A 17,972-nucleotide genomic window follows, 5' to 3' on the forward strand; every position below is an offset into this window, starting at 1 on the left:
ACATAACTGACCCCCTTATCCCCCCCACCCCCCGCCACACAAACCGATCGCAGGCCCCTCCCCCTTCCCTCCCACTGATCACACGCAGCACAGCAGTGGACCCCACCTTCCCCCCATTGATCACATGCAGAGTGGTAGTGAACACCCCCCTGCCCCGGCCCCCTGCCCCACCCCCCACTACCCCCACCAGAGAGCCATCTGACCTGCCTCCCTCTCCCCTACCAGAGAGCCATCTCACTCGCCTCCCTCCTCCCTCCACATCAGAGAGCCATCTGACCCGCCTCCCTCCCCCCCACCACCGATCTGAGTCAGAGAGCCGCTGGAAGCTCAAAGCTTACTTCCTCAGAAACTGGAGCACCAGAATTGGACCTTTGCGGACCATGTTTGGTTTGTGCCGAATCTGGACAGGCGAACACGGTGGTAAAGGGGGACGTGCCGGTAAGTTTGGGCGTGCAGCCCATTCAGTCAATTTAAATGCATGTCAATGCATTTAAATTGACGTTGCGCCTGTTTCGCGGAGGCAGGCGTGGATCGCGCTACTCGCCTCACGCCTGACTTTACCAAGTTTTCATGCCCAAAAACGGACGCAACTTGATGGTAAAATTGGGCCCGGAGTATCAGTTTAGGTGAAAATTGAAAATAGCAAAATAAATAAGCCACTGGTGGCAATAGTTTATAGCTCCCCTAATAATAGCTACACTCCAGAACAGAGTATAAAGAAAGAAGAGTGTTTTTAAGAAAGGTATTGCAATAATCAATAATTGTGAGCAATGTTAATCGTCATATAGATGGGGCAAATCAAATTCGCAAAAGTAATCTGAAGGATGAATTCATAGAGTGCATTCAGGACAGTTTCTGGAATTGTACAATCAAACAGGAAGCAGGTTATTTTAGACCTAGTAATAGTAATGAGACTGGATTAACAATAAAGGATCCTCTAGGCAAGAGTGATCATACTGTTTCATGGTGGGAGAGAAACATAGGTCTGCATCCACTGTCTTATCTTAAATAAAGGCAATTATAAGGGAGCAAAGACAGAGTTTGCGAAAGTGGAATGGGACCGCAAATTAAAATGTGAGACATTTAAGATATTCCAGATCTCTCAGCAAAGATATATTCCACAGAGAAAGAAAGAGTCAATGAGAAGGGTGCATTAGAGGAACTATGGAGGTTAAGGAAGGTATCAAATTGAGGAAAAGTCAGACAATGCTATGAAGATTAGTGATAGAATAGAAGATTGGAAAATTAAGGTCGTTAATAATGTCAGGAAGCAGAGGTAGTTTTAAGTGATTGATGTTTGAATTGTTGGATATTAGAAATAAGGTATAGATTTAAGTGAGTTTTAACTTTGGGGTAAAACTCTAGTTAGATCCATGTTAAACAAAGATATTTGCATTTATGGGGATTTTATGGTTTCATTTTAAATTGTGCCTCTATTGTGCCTGGAGAGATTATGATGTGAAAAGTAAATAAGAGCTTGGAGAAAGAATAATCTGTTTCTCAGCAACCAGGGGCCACTTTTAGAGAAAAGGACCTTGGGTGGGATTTTCTGGCTGCATTCGCCCCAAAACGGAAAATCTCGCCCAAAGTCAATGGACTTTCCATGGCGGGTGGAATGGGCGAATTCACTCCCTTGTGAGTTTAGTTTAACTGAACCCATAACAGTTGGCGCTAGGAAGCTAGAAAAAGAACAGTTCTCTCAGCTTTGCCAGATGCAGAACAATAGAGTGATGGGCAAGACAGCAAGTCCTTGAAACTAAAGAACAATTACTTCTAGAAACCAGGGAATGAAGAGAGAAGTCCCAGGAAAACTGAAGTTAAAAGGACAAAGAAACTGGAAACTGAACAAAAGTACTGTTCATTGAAGTTAAGGAGTGAGCTGAATAGTGCAGACCAGATGAAGTTGGTTATTGAAGTGAACAATTGGATATCTGCAGTAATTCTAAGGTCAGTGATATTGTACCACAGACTGAAAAACAATAGGTGAAGCAATTGGTAGCTGGATGCTTGAGGATTTGTGTGAAAGCTTGAAAGCACATGGTTATCCAAGACAAAAAAATATTGAAAAGTGAAATAATTCCTCAGAGGCAGAAGTCACTTCACCAAGATCCCTTTATTTTAGAGTCTGCCAACAATATACAGAGTGCTTCCAGTTAGCAGTCTACGCTGGAAGTCCCAGAGGAACCGACATTCCTGGTTAAATACAAAGCAAGAGGCTCCTTGATTGGCCCATCAATTTGGCCCTTAATCAGGGAGTTCATATTCTAACAGGCCAACCTCAATGGCCTGATTAAAGTCATTACAAAATGATATTTGGAAATCCTGGAAGTGGACCCTTGCTGGAAACAGTTGAGGAAAAGCATTGTTTGAAAGAAGATTCCAAGGCATATCTGTTTGAGAGTTGAGTTTGGAAACACTTGTGTGGAGGCCGGAGTCCAGTGAGATCAGTTAGCTCACAGTGTAATAACCATCTGGGGGCATGTGAGGAGAAATCTACATAGGATCAATTGGGTGGCATCTGCCACTTGGTTTCAGAGTGGGGTGTTGTCTGACCACAGTTAGACTGTTAGGTTACAGGGGCTGTGTGTTTACTGAGAACATTATCGCATAAAATACATTGTGTACCCTGTGTTATCATTAAAATATTGTGCACATTTGTGAAGATAAGTGGGAGTGTAGGAGTATTATAATATCGCCAAACTTTTCATATTTAATAAATGATTTTTTTATGTTGTTGAAAGTTAGCAGCGCTGTGACTCTGTTCCTTGGTGTTTTATAAAACAAAGTAAAAGATTAGACAGGGTTCAATTCTCGGACCTTCCCGTCCAGTGGTGACATCAACTGGGATAATAGTAATAATAATAAAGAAGGGGAAAATTAGAGTCTAAGAGTAAACTATCAAGAAATATAAAAACAAAGAACAAAGCAAAGTACAACACATGGCCCTCCAAGCCCATGCCGATCATGATGCCCTAACTAAACTAAAAAAAACCTTCTGCCCTTACTCAGTCCATACCCCTCTATTCCCTCCCTATTCATGTACCCATCCAGATGCCTCTTAAACGTTACTACTGTGCCTGCTTCCACCACTTCCTCTGGCGTTCCAGGCACCCAGCACTCTCTGCGGGAGAAACTTCCACTGGACATCTCCCTTAAACTTTCCCCCTGTCACCTTGAACCTCTGCCCCCTTGTAATTGGCACTTCCACCCTTGGAAAAAGCCTCTGGCTATCCACTCTGTCCAAGCTTCTCATAATTTTGTAAACATCTATCAGGTCTCCCCTCAGCCTCCGTTTTTCCAGTAAAACAATGTTAGTTTATTCAAGCTCTCATCATAGCCAACACCCTTGAGACCAGGCAACATCCTAATGAACCTTCTTTACACTCTCTCCAAAGCTTCCACATCCTTCTGGTAGTGTGGCAACCAGAACTGCACGCAATATCCCAAATGCAGCTTAACCAAGGTTTTATATAGCTGCAACATGATTTGCCAACTCTTGTACTCAATTCCCCAGCTGGTGAAGGCAAGCATGCCATATGCCTTCTTTATCACCTTGGCCACCTGTGTTGCCACTTTTAGGGAACTGTGGACCTGCACGTCCAAATCCCTCTGTATGTTAATGTTCCTCAGGGTTCTGCCATTTACAGTATAATTCACACCTAAATTTGATCTTCCAAAATGCATTACCTCACATTTGTCTGGATTAAACTCCATCTGTCATTTCTGTCTCCAAGTCTCCAATCCTGTTGTATCCTCTGACAATCCTCGCACCATCAACAACTCCACCAAACTTTGTGTCATCCGCAAACTTGCAAATCAGACCACCCACATTTTCCTCCAGATTATTTATATATACTACAAACAATAGAGGTCCCAGCACTGATCCCTGCGGAACACCACTAGCTACAGATCTTCATTCTGAAAAACATCCTACAATCACTACCCTTCTATGTCTTCTATGACCAAGCCAGTTCTGTATCCAGCTAGCCAGCCCACCCCAAATCCTATATGATTTTAGTTTTCGTACCAGTCTGCCAAAACAAACAGTAAAAGCTTCTACAAATATGTAAAAGGAAAATAAGCTGTCATACACATTAGTCATTTCGAGGTTGAGACTGGGGAATTAATGGAAAATAAGGAACTGGCAGACTTTGATTAAGTACTTAGTATCTGTCTTCACAATGGAAGACACATAAAGAAACAACTCAGGAAAAGTGGGAAATTAAAGGCAAAATGGAGGAGGAATTTGAAACAATCATTATCATTAGTGGAAAAAATAGTAAGATAATTATTGGATCTATAGGTTGACAAGGCCCCTGGACAAGGTGGCTTCCTTTCTAGTGTCTTAAAAGACGTGGCTGCAGAGATAATAGATATACAGGTTATAATCGTTTCAAATTCCCTACATTCTGGAAAACTTCCAGTGGATTGGAAAAGTGGCATGTTTAATACTTTTATTCAAGAAAACAAGGAGACAGAAAACAGCAAACTATAGGCCAGTTAGCCTGACATTTTTTTTAAATATTCATTCATGGGATATGGGCGTCGCTGGCTGGCCAGCATTTACTGCTCATCCCTTGTTGCCTGAGGGCAATTGAGAGACAACCACATTGCTGTAGCTCTGGAGTCACGTGTAGGCCAGACTAGGTAAGAACGGCAGGTCTCCTTCCCTAAAGGACATTAGAGAACCAAATGGGTTTTCCAACAATCAACAATGGTTTCATGGTCATCAGTAGATTCTTAGTTCCAGCCTTTTTTATTGAATTCAAATCCCACCATCTGCCGTGACGGGATTCAAATCCAGGTCCACAGGGCATTAGCTGAGTTTCTGGATTAATAGTCTAGCGATAATACCACTGGGCCGTCGCCGCCCCTCAATTTGTCATTGAAGAATGCTAGCACCCATTACTAAAAAGGAAGTAGAAGGACATTTATAAAATAATAATACAATCAGACAAAGTCAACATGGTTTTACAAAAATAAATAATGTCTGATTAATTTATTAGAGCTTTTCATGGATGCAACCAGTAGGGTGGGTAGAGGGGAACCAGTAGATGCTGTGCATTTGAATTTAAAAGCATTCCATAAGGTACCACATGTAAGACACAAGATAAGAGTTTGTAGTATTGGCGATGATTTATTAGTATGGATAAAGGATTGATTAAATAATTGGAAAGAGTTGGGACAAATGTGTTATTTTCAAGGTAGAAAAATGTAACCAGTGGAGTGCCACAGGCATCAGGGCTGGGGCCTCAAATATTTATATTGTTAGGGTTATGTAATTCATCTATAAAGCATATTGGGAGATGGATATTTTAATTTTAAAAGCAAAATGAAATATTGACACTGTGGGCGCGATCTTACTGCCCTGTTCATGCCATGCTCTTGCTGCAGAGAAGACGGAGATTTTGGCAACAAGCCAAATCTCCGTTTACTGCAATGGAATTGGAAAATCCTGCTGGCATATATGGTCAGAAAATTTCTGCCTGTATCTTCAGAAAAAAGACTCTCAAATGTCAATGACTCATTTTATGTTTTTGGGCAGACAGTGACAGACATGATGGTATATCTTTGGGAAGTTGGTTAAAATACGAAATAGCCTTCCAAGATGCTAATTGACAATCCCTCTGAATTTTGATGACAGAGATTTAAAAATGACAACGGCTGCTAGACTTGTCAGCCATATGAAGATGGAATTTCAAATAGTCATTCAGTGAAGATGATTAAAGCTAGAATGTTGATGGGATGTCAAACATTTCCCCACTGTGTGTCAATTACATTCAACCCATTGTCTTAACAATGGACTACATTGATACTGTCATCATATGACTGAAACTAGCTGGAGAGGAGCCAGTGACTTATTAATCCACAAGGGTAGCCCATCCAGGCATTCTGGAACAAGTACTTGAGAAGGAGAGATCTCCCCCAGCAAAAGGAAAAAACCCTATCTCAAAAGGAAAGTCTTTCAATGCAATTATACCGCCCCGCCCACCATGTAATCGGAGCGGGCGAGGGATGGACAACAGAAATGTCCGTTGGCCTCGGGCGGGATCCTCCGGTCTTGCTGGAGTGAGGCCATAAAATCCCGTCCTTTACTTTGCTTTAAATTAGAAATGCTGTTCCTTAAAGTGACAGCACTCTAAAGGGTTGAAACACTCTTCCTCTGAAAAAATACATCTTGTTGCAGTCAGCTGAGAGTTGAGATACGGAGAAAATTCTCCCACCTCTCTCCCCATCCATAACAACATTAATGATTTGGATGGAGGGACCAAATGTATTGCAGCCGAATTTGCTGACAATACAAAGATAGGTAGGAAAGCAAGTTCTGAGGAGGCACAGTCTGCAAAGGGATTTAGTTAGATTATGTAAGTATGAAAAAGGTTGACAGATGAAGCATAATGTGAGGAAAATGTAAGGTTGTCCACTTTGGCAGAAATGTTATTATGTAATTGGAGATACATTTTAGAATGCTGCACTATGGAAGGATTTGAGTGTCCTTTTTCAATGAATTAGAAAGCATTGGCATACAAGTACAGCAAGCGACAGTGGAGTTGGTGAAAGGGGTAGGGGTGATATTGAGCTTGGTAGTGTGAGCTTGCATAGAGAACCTGATGAGTTTTAGGTAATGGGCAGAAAGTAGAGGGCAGGACAAACAGGGCATTTTCAACATGGCAATCTATTACTAAAGGGGAATCGATGCCTATAATGAGAAGTTAAGTACAGTGGGCCTCTGTTCTCTGTAATTTGGAAGGGTGAGAGGTGATTGTATTGAAACATATGAGGATTTGATGGGGTGGAGGCTGTTTTCCTAGCTGGAGAATACAGAAATAGGGGCTAGATAAGGAGTCAATTATTTAACATTGAAATAAGGAGAAATTCCTTTTTTCAGAGTGTTGTGAATTTTGAAATTCTATACTCTGGAGGGCTGTGGATAGTCTTATTGAAGACATTCAAGGTTTATGATAGCTTTTTAAAGGATTCTAGGGATATGAACATTGGATGGGAAAGTGGAGATGGTCAGGCAAAATCTTATTACATGGTGGAGTAGGCTCAAGGGCCATATAGTCTACTTTTGTTCCGATATCTGAAGTTTGCAATGGTGAAAGTCAAATGTTATTGTGAGTGAGACACATTCACATTGTCTCACCTAGTTCCTCATGGGCTCAGATCTGCAACCCAGACTGAGCATTCATTGGCAATCCTACTGACAGAAGTTATAATGTAGGTGGTAGGAATGTCACACCAGTGAATGAGAGTGAGGAGAGGGGACATGCAAGCTGCTAATCTAGCAACTTGACAATTGTCATTTAAACTGGGTTGTCTACTGCTGATGGCAGGCACCGAAAGTGGATAATTGTTCAATTTCCAACACTCACAACATAAACAGAAAAAGTCCCCTCCTCTGAAGTACATGTAAGTTTGGCTCAGTGAGATGACCAGGTTTTAGTTTGATTTGAATCTAGGAATGTGCACTGCCAGCCTATTGGGGTGAAGAGAACCAAGGATCTACCTTATGCCACAAATTTTTAGTTTAAACCCTGCCTAATTGCACATTCCAAACTCATTGTACTGTGGAAACCCAGCTCAACCCAGCTCAACCCAACGGGGATGAAGTAGAAAGGGTCGAGAGCTTCAAGTTTTTAGTTGTGCAGATCACCAACAACCTGTCCTAGTCCCCCCATGCTGACACTGTAGTTAAGAAAGCCCACCAACGCCTTTCTCAGAAGACTCAGGAAATTTGACATGTCAGCTACGACTCTCAACAAATTTTACAGATGCACCATAGAAAGCATTCTTTCTGGTCGTATCACAGCTTGGTATTGCTCCTGCTCTGCTCAAGACTGCAAGAAACTACAAAAGGTCGTGAATATAGCCCAATCCATCACGCAAACCAGCCTCTCATCCATTGAGTCTGTCTACACTTCCTGCTGCCTCGGCAAAGCAGCCACCATAATTAAGGATCCCACGCACCCTGGACATTCTCTCTTCCACTTTCTTCCGTCAGGAAAAAGACACAAAAGTCTGAGGTCACGTACCAACCGACTCAAGAACAGCTTCTTCCCTGCTGACATCAGACTTTTGAATGGACCTACCTTGCACTAAGTTGATCTTTCTCTACACCCTAGCTATGACTGTAAGACTACATTCTGCACTCTCTCATTTCCTTCTCTATGAACGGTATGCTTTGTTTGTATGGTGCGCAAGAAACAATACTTTTCACTGAATGCTAATACATGTGACAATAATATGTCAAATCAAATCAAATCAATTCAAATCTCGCAGTGGTTTTCATTTCAGTTTGATACTCGCGGCACTGTGATTGAAGTGAAAACGTTGGAATTCCCTCTGATATCTGTCCACAAGTGCAAGCTGAATGTTTTCTTTGATTCTTAGCTGAAACATGTAAAATGTTCAAATAAACCTTGACAGTTTGATTTAATCTGCACTGATTGGGGAACCATAATTAAAAATGAATCTGTTCACTGTTCATATCCCTAGTGTTTGTAAATCAGCTTTGTACTGCAGGTTCTCAGTATTTCCCAACACAATCGCAATTGCTACACTCAGGGTTTTAATAAGCAACTGTTTAAATTCTACAAGCTGAAACCACACCAAGGACAAGTGTGATCCGCATTATAATCGTGGTATTACTATACTTCCCATGTCAATGAGTTGCTCTGTAAACTCCCAATGTTGTGCAAATATTTTCTCCAGTATTTGAAGCACCTGTTTATTCTGAATAAAAATTTACAAGAGAGGACTCACCATAAAAACATGAGAAATAGAATCAGGAGAAAGCCCTTTAACCCTTGGAGCTTGCTATGCTATTCACTAAGATTGTGGTTGAGCTACTACCACAACTACACCTTTCCACACTACTCCCATATTCTTTGATTCCAGGTTGGTCATCAAATCTGGGTCTCCAGGGTTTCCTCCGGGTGCTCCGGTTTCCTCCCACAGTCTGGAAGAAGTGCTGGTGAGGTGCATTGACCTGAACAGGCGCCGGAGTGTGGCGACTATCATAGTAACTTCATTGCAGTGTTAACGTAAGCCTTACTTGTGACCAATTAATAAACTTTTAAAACTTTAACTTTAATTTAAATCAAAAAAGTTTATTTATTAGTGTCAAAAGTAGGCTTACATTAAAGATTAAATTTGGCACGCAATTTGCAATGAAGTTACTGTGAAAATCCCTGAGTTGCCACCTTCCGGCGCCTGTTTGGGTACACTGAGGGGGAATTTCACATGGCCAACACACTTAACCAGCACGTTTTTGAACTGTGGGAGGAAACCGGAGCACCCGGAGGAAACCCACGCAGACACAGGGAGAACATGCAGACTCTGCACAGACAGTGACCCAAGCTGGGAATCAAACCCGGATCCCTGGTGCTGTGAGGCAGCAGTGCTAACCACTGTGCCACTGTGCTGCCCAAATCTATAGGCTTCTGTCTTGAATGCACTCACTCAAGCCTCCACCATGCTTTGGGATAGAGAATTCCAAAGACTCATCAACTTCAGGAAGCGTAGTGGAGGGCATGTCCCTGTCTACATCAATGGGGATGAAGTGGAAATGGGCAAGAGCTTCAAATTTTTCGTGTCCAGATCACCAACAACTTGCCTTGTCCCTCCATGCTGATGCTATAGTTAAGGAAGCCCAACAAAGCCTCTACTTTCTCAGAAGACTAAGGAAATTTGACATGTCCGCTACGGCTCTCACCAACTTTTACAGATGCACCATAGAAAGCATTTTTTCTGGTCGTATCACAGTTTGGTATGGCTCCTGCTGTGTCCAAGACTGCAAGAAACTACAAAAGGTCATGAATGAAGCCCAATTCATCACTGAAACCAACCTCCCACCCATTGACACTGCCTACACTTCCTGCTGCCTTGAAAAAGCAACCAGCATAATTAAGGACACCCTGAATATACTCTCTTTCACTTTCCTCTGCCCAGAAAATGTTACAAAAGTCTGAGGAAACGTACCAACCAACTCAAAAACAGCTTCTTCCTTGCTGCCATCAGACATTGAATGGACCTACCTCACATTAAGTTGATCTTTCTCAACACCCGAGCTATGACTATGACATTACATTCTGTACTCTCTCCTTTCCTTCTCTATGTATGGTATGCTCTGTCTGCATAGTGCGCAAGAAACAATACTTTTATTAATACATGTGGCAATCATAAATCCAATCAAACTAAATCAAATCAAAGAAATGGCTTTATTTCTTTTAAATTTCAGAGTAACTATTGGTGTAAAACTGGAAGAACCATCTGAAGTTAGCCATTTAAATCACTTTGTTGGATGGTTCCCCAGCCCAGTGCAATTGTCCATGGGATAGTTAGACAATAGCCGTGTAAAGCTTTACCTGGGAACCTCCAAGGGAGATTCCCTAGGACATCTTTAGGGGTATCCCCTCAAATCCAATGCTGGGGAGCCAGGATGCTACGTGTTTAAAGAGACAAATCAGATGTTAAAACTTTCGACAGTAATAACTTTCGATGTTCAATCTCACTACTTATGAGTGATCGGTGCTGTGCCAGTGCCTCCAAGTTATTGTGGCCTGAAGGAAGATAAGGTGAGCCTTGTTGAAGGAAATGCCATCAAATGATGGGTGAATTAATCCTTCTGATATCCATCAGTATCTGCAAACTTCAAGTGATCCATGGACAGTCTGAATCACAATCCCAGCATTCATATTCCTGTCTTAGGTGTGAAGGTCAGTCACAGACCCTATGGCAATAGTTGACAAATGTTAATGGTGCATAGCCATTTTGTTCCTGCAGCAAAGGAAGTGATTATACCACTGAGAACAACTTATATTAATAGTAAATAGAATATAAACCATCCTTTGGCAAGGTAAATTGTGTATTTAAGAATTGCAGAGAGATGGGAAGACTAGTCACCTTCATGCAATATTTAAATTCTATGCTGATTATGAAAGTTCTATTATATCACAAATGCCAATACCACATGCAGTTCCAAATGGTTAATACAATTTGCAGATATTCATGTATTATTTATTCCCTGACTTTAAAAGCATTTCACACTCAGGACTGAATTTACCTAGCCCCATGGAGATGAGGGTTGTAGGCGGTGGAGGGAGGAAATAAGCCGGGGGTTCAGATGGCTCCCATATGCATTTTGACCTCTGGGAAGTTTCCCAGGATTAGGTCTAGAACTGTGTTGATTGGCTTCTAATTAGTACAATTAAGATCCACAGAAAGGGCCATTTTGTGACCAGGCAGGTATTTTACTGCCTTTAGAACATGTATAGAAGTTCCATTTCAATCAAGGCAACCTCTTAGGGGAAGCAATGGCCTAGTGGTATTATCGCTAGGCTATTAATCCAGAAACTCAGCTAATGTTCTGGGGACCAGGATTCAAATCCCATGGGAGATGGTGGAATTTGAATTCAATAAAAAATATCTGGAATTAAGAATCTACTGATGATCATGAAACAATTGTTGATTGTCGGAAAAACCCAACTGGTTCACTAATGCCCTTTAGGGAAGGAAATCTGTGGTCCTAACCAGATCTGACCTATATGTGATTCCAGAACCACAGCAAAATGGTTGACTCGCAAGTGCCCTCAGGCAACTACAAATGGGAAATAAATGCTGGCCAGCCAACGATGCCCATGTCCCATGAATGAATAAAAAAAAGATTCTTCGCCACAATGCGTGGCCAGCTGTCGAAGGCCACGCATGTGGGGAGCTTCCCCTATACACCAATGGCCCTACCAGCTTAGGACCTCTTTATTTTATTACCTTTACGTAGGCCATGAGGACGCTTCCATAATGGGGAACTTCCTTGCACCCGCCTGCTTATCTCAAAAGCACCCACCTGACCCATGGGGTTGCCGGCCTGACTTTGTTTTGGCTCACTGGTTATGCCTCTGGGCTTGGGAGCCTGCTCACCGTCCTTAATTGGATGGCGAGCATGGAGGCAGCCAATTTGGAGACTATCTCCCAGAAGGCCAGAGGGCATGCTGACGGCACAGGCAGGCTCAGCATCTGTATTTGGGCTCAACACCTGCCGGAAAAATCCAGCCCTTAATGCAGGAAATATCCTTGTAAAATCAATTTGGTGCATTGTCAAACCAAGCCAATGTAACAGCATTATGAGAACTAATAGCATAGCCTGTTTTTTTTCTAAGGGACAGTTTGCTGTAATTTGATATGGATGAACTGAAGCAATTGAACCATACTTCCAACTCTGATAATATTCAACATGGTGAGATACTTCTGACAGTCTAACAGCTGGTGTCACAGCTGTTCAGCTCCAAACCTTGTTTTCAGCTTCAGCAGACTATGAGAAAAGCTGCAAAGCAGCTTTAGCACTATTTTATTTTTCAAGGTTTTAATTAGTCACTCCCTTCACAGCCCAAACCACAATCATGGTAAAATAATAATTTCATACAAAGCGACCAACTGAATGTTGCAAATACAGAATTAAAAACAGTTCTCTTTGAAATGAATTAACTGTTAAACATTTAAAGACAGCTAAGTTTGCAATTAGACAGCGTAACACTCATTTATAAGATTCATTAAAACTCCCCAAAAACTGTAAATGAAAATAATGATTACTTCGCATTGATTGTGCTGTTTCCTGGATGCAAAATAATTTAATGATTTAATTTATGTCTAAATAATGGGAAGCAATTTTTCTGTTTAAATTGGTGACTAATACCTTGACATATAGTACAGAAAGCTGTAAATCTAATTATGTTATATAAAATGTATCATAACCAAGTAAGATATATGCTTGTGAATGTTTAGGATGGATGCAGCCCCTGGCAGTGAATCTAAATACAGACAGTTCAATTAGATAGGTACAATGGTTATGATAACCAACTCTATCATGGCCGGTACAATTAACTGCTCCAAGTAAGTAATTATAAGTAATTGAGGTCAGTCAGGATGCAGTCCAGGGTTCTTTTAAATGTCAAGTTCCAGATCAGTGATTGGATTTCTTTCTCTTTTCATTTTGGATCGTCTTGGATTCATAATAAAGTGTGATGTCTGATGTATGATGGACGCACACCGGATGCAAGACTTTCCTACACTTGCTAATTTGGTTAAATCCCTGCAAGTCACTCTGACGTATATGTTGCTCTCAATTAATTCTTTTCAAACATTGTGCAGTAATGCAAAAATTTCAAAATAAAGAAAGGTTGTTTATGAACGTACCAAGATGCTGGCTATCTGTGGTTATAGTTGAGCTAAGCAAACATTATTATCTTTATTGTGAGTACCTGCTGAGTATTTCCAGCATTTTCTATTTTTGTCACTGTTGCTATTGTTTTTTTGCTCTCGCTCATTGTCAATGTTTCTGAGATTATTGCACCTTCATCACTAGTGATGCTGCTGTTTTTGTCGCTTACTGTCAATGTTTCTGATATCTCTGTGTGACATTTTATTTTCTCAACCTTTGTGGTATATGCACATTCTGGCGATGCTCAGGATCCAGGGGCTGCATATACATTGGAATACCTGCAAGATCTATTGGCTTTACATTTGTAAGCAAAATTCAAAGCTTGCTAGTTCATTTATTAGTATATGAATTTTTCTTTCTCTTTTAGAACTCAAAAAGAGGTATTTATAATCCTGTACACTCCTCAAAAGGAAAAGCTTGTTTGTGTGTGTTTGTGATTCATACTCTATTCCTTGAAGTGAAATATTTTAATTGGTAATATTTAGAACATTTGTGATAGTTTGAATATTCTTAGCATAATTGAGTCCTGAGGACCTAGCTCAATGCCATGAAATGTTCCTTGACTTCATGCAGGTGGCCAAGTTTTAAAGGACATCTTTAAAGGACATCTCCTACCCATCATACATTCAATCTCTTATGCTGTTCAAAACACCCCCATCATTCACCCATCAATAGACTCTAGCGCTCAGAACTCACATGAACATCTATGGAGTCCACTTCTCCCTCACACACATTCCAATGATTCCAGACTCATACCCAGCTCTTGGTGTTTCCACATACCTCATTTGAGTTGCCTGCGGCAAGCACATCAGCTAAACACAGTGCATCACCATCATTAACCTTTCACTTTCTCCTTTGCAGGCAAAGTGCTCCATATCGAGTGGCAGTGGCACCCTGGAACATGAACACTCAGTCCCCTCACAGGATGGCAGCAATTTCCACTACTGCCATTCTGCTGGTGCTCTTGCCCTTTCTCCAAGATCAGCCAACCCAGACTGCCACCACCTATGCCAAGCAAAATTGTGTATTTTGAAGCAGAAATATCAAGGCACAGAGCTGCTTGTGGGTGAGCTGCAAAGTCACTTCTAGTTATCCCCAGTGAAAGTCAGCAGCCTTTGATGAGGCATACTGCAGCCATTGGGGTAACATTGTGCAGGAACATTAGAAAAGGCAAATGTAAAATAAGCACCAAGTGGATTGCCAAGAGTGAACAGTTAATTTTAGCTGTATGATTGGATATATTATTTGATAAAGACCTCATTGCAACATTTTTGTGGATGGCTTCTATTGCAGGATTTTTGTCAAAAGGAGTCTGTAATTGGAAGTAACAGATGAATGGGAAGGTGGGGAATTGTGGAGAAGTGATGCCATCCTAAGAAAACCAAAAGTTTGAGTAGGCACTCATGGGCAATGTGTCCAGAGTGAAGGTATTCTGGTACATCTTCATCTTTCTCCTTCTCCTCATGCCTCTATGCAGAGTTTGCCCTATCGGGAGCCTCTGCTCCATCCCCCTGTCATGCTGCACACCCTGAGGTACTGCACCTGAAGTCCCTATACCTGTTATGGCCTTTTATGTGGATAGGTCATCAAATTCTCTGCACTCCTACCATAACACTCCCTGCCAAATTCAACAACTCAATACAGCACCTCCAGAAACTACTTTTCCAAAGCTTTGTAATAATGGAAGTTTGTCTAAATCATCTGATCTGCAAGTTGGATGCCTGACGTTTAAATATCACCAGATGTGGGGAGACCCTCTTGCAACTTAATGCATGTTTTTCGGTGAGTGACAAGTGAATGTGTGATGAGTGGACTTGTGTGGTCTAAGTTGCATTTAGATCAGTGAACATATCTGTTTGATGTCACAATCTGGTCAATTGGGAAGCTTCCAGTGCCACACAACACACCCACACCAGCATTCCTTTCAGTATGAGGGACCATGCAGATCAAGCCAGGAGCAGCTCGGAGCTCTGCTCACACCATTTGGAGAGGTTCTGGCTTCCATAATGCCAGGTCATGGAACAGAGCCAAATTTCTAATCCTTTAATTTGATAGGTTGACTAGCTAATCTGGTTTTGTGTATTATCTTTTGGCATTGCTTGCAAGGAAACCCCATTGGCTTATATCATATATCTCAATCCATAATGTCCTTTCTTCTGAATACAAGATAAAACATGATCCCCTCTACTGATTTTGAATAATGAACTAATATCATAATTCTTTACAAGTGGGAAAAACTTTCCTCTGTGGGTTATATGACGTTGAGACAATGGGTTAAATTTTATGGGGGGTGGGGCTGGAAAATGTGGCGAGCCATACAAAAATCCATTGACTTTGGTGGGAACGGAAAATCCCACTGGCAGAAAATTCCACCCAATGAAAGCAAACAGGTGACGCAGGCAAATGGGACTAGTTCAGTTTAGAAAACCTGGTCAGCATGGATGAACAAAGAACAAAGAACAATACAGCACAGGAACAGGCCCTTCGGCCCTCCAAGCCCGCGCTGCTCCCTGGTCCAAACTAGACCATTCTTTTGTATCCCTCCATTCCCACTCCGTTCATATGGCTATCTAGATAAGTCTTAAACGTTCCCAGTGTGTCTGCCTCCACCACCTTGCCCGGCAGCGCATTCCAGGCCCCCACCACCCTCTGTGTAAAATACGTCCTTCTGATATCTGTGTTAAACCTCCCCCCCCCCTCACCTTGAACCTATGACCCCTCGTGAACGTCACCACCGACCTGGGAAAAAGCTTCCCACCGTTCACCCTATCTATGCCTTTCATAATTTTATACACCTCTATTAGGTCACCCCTCATCCTCCGTCTTTCCAGTGAGAACAACCCCAGTTTACCCAATCTCTCCTCATAACTAAGCCCTTCCATACCAGGCAACATCCTGGTAAACCTCCTCTGCACTCTCTCTAAAGCCTCCACGTCCTTCTGGTAGTGTGGCGACCAGAACTGGGCGCAGTATTCCAAATGATGAGTTGGGCCGAAGGGCCTGTTTCCATGCTGTATATCTCCATGACTCTATGACTAGGTTAAAGAAAAGGTTAAATTTTTGTAAGCATGAATAACTCTGTGAACATTAACTTTAATTCAAAGTAAACCCGTCTACATGATAAAAAGTAATTAAGTTAAATAAATGCAAAGCAATAATGGATTTGGACATATTTACGATGCCTATAGGCAAGTCTGAATCATTCTTGTTATCATATTGTTAGAATAATGGATAGTAGGGATTGCAAAGCTGTCACGTAAACTGACCTCACTTGAAGTCAGACTGTGGACGAGAGGTTGTCTGCACCTGTCACCTACACCTGGACATTATTTTTCAAATCCATTCTATCTGCAATATATTGGAGAAAATTGGTGTCATAATATGCAGTATATAACTATTTTACTGCATAATAAGTAAACCAGCTGCCTTGTTTTCTATAATGATACTTAAACGACAGTGTTTACATATGAATCCAAATAATTCTAGCCAACGATTTCTGAATTCAACTGGCTCAAATCTATTCAAAATTAAACATCTCCTCCAAATGAAAAGCACGTTTCAGGTTCTCTGAAAGTGAGATAGTAGCTTCAAAGACCATGAAAGAAAATTAATTTAATTTTGCTAAAGAGTGCAAGCCGACTGTAGAACTGGCTTTCAATCAAACCATCATTGTAAAATGTGATGAACAAGTTATTCCTTAAATTAACAGTACTCATTTCTTAAACATTGTCTAGATTATACTGACACATAAACTGTGTGCTTGTGTTCAGGAGGTATTAAAACTTACCTATCTTCTTCTTAGGCAATAACTCATGATGGAGTATGATTTGCTTTCCACTCTGTTTTGATGGGCTCTCAGATGGCTGACAAGTACAATATACAATCCGCAGACTCTACCACATGCAAGTCAGGTAGTGTTTGAAGACTTGGGTAGAAGAGTTCTTTGGTGGTTTGTCCGCTGCCCCCAACATCTTGACTTTGCCTCAATGTGCTCCTGTTGAGGGAGTTCTCAATTTTGTTCGTTCACAAGCAAGGCACTCCAATGAGTCAGTGGGGATGTTTGATCTCTTCAGAAATGCTTTGAGGACAGCCCTAAGTGTTTCCACTGCCTATCTGGGAATCTCCTGCCACAATTGAGTTCCGGGTGGAGCATTTGCCTCACAAGTCTCGTGTCAGGTAAATGAACGACATATCCCACCCAGTGGAGCTGATACACTTGAAATAACAATGTTTACAGTGCTTATTTTAAGGCAGCAAGAACTTTTATTCACAGGGGAAGAATATAAGACCTAATGGACCCTATTTTACCATTTTGATTCTAAGTGCTGGACGGACTTGAAACTGGGAGTGTTTCAGATCCAACTTTTAGACCCATGCGCACTCTGCCTGCAAAAATATCAGCAATTCCGAATTGCGCTGCACAAGCCTGTCGGCGGGGCTTAATGCACCCGAAATCCTGCAGCTCTGTTCGGCGCCTCCAACTGCGCATGCGCAGACAAAAAATGATAGAATGCCACTCCCCTGCCACATTGCTCCCAGGCCAGAAAATGCCTCCCCCTGACCCCCCACAGACAATGCCCCATCTCCCCTTACAGACCCCCTTATCCCCCTACCCCCACCATCCAGATCGATTGCGGGCCCCTCCCCCCTTCCCCCCACTGATCTCAGGCAAAGTGGCAGCGGACCCCCCCCCCTCCTCTCCACCAATCTCAAGCAGAGAGCCGTCAGATGCTAGGCACCTACCTCCTCACTA

Source organism: Mustelus asterias, chromosome 16 (genome assembly GCF_964213995.1).
Source record: "Mustelus asterias chromosome 16, sMusAst1.hap1.1, whole genome shotgun sequence".
In the NCBI taxonomy this organism is placed as follows: Eukaryota; Metazoa; Chordata; class Chondrichthyes; order Carcharhiniformes; family Triakidae; genus Mustelus; species Mustelus asterias.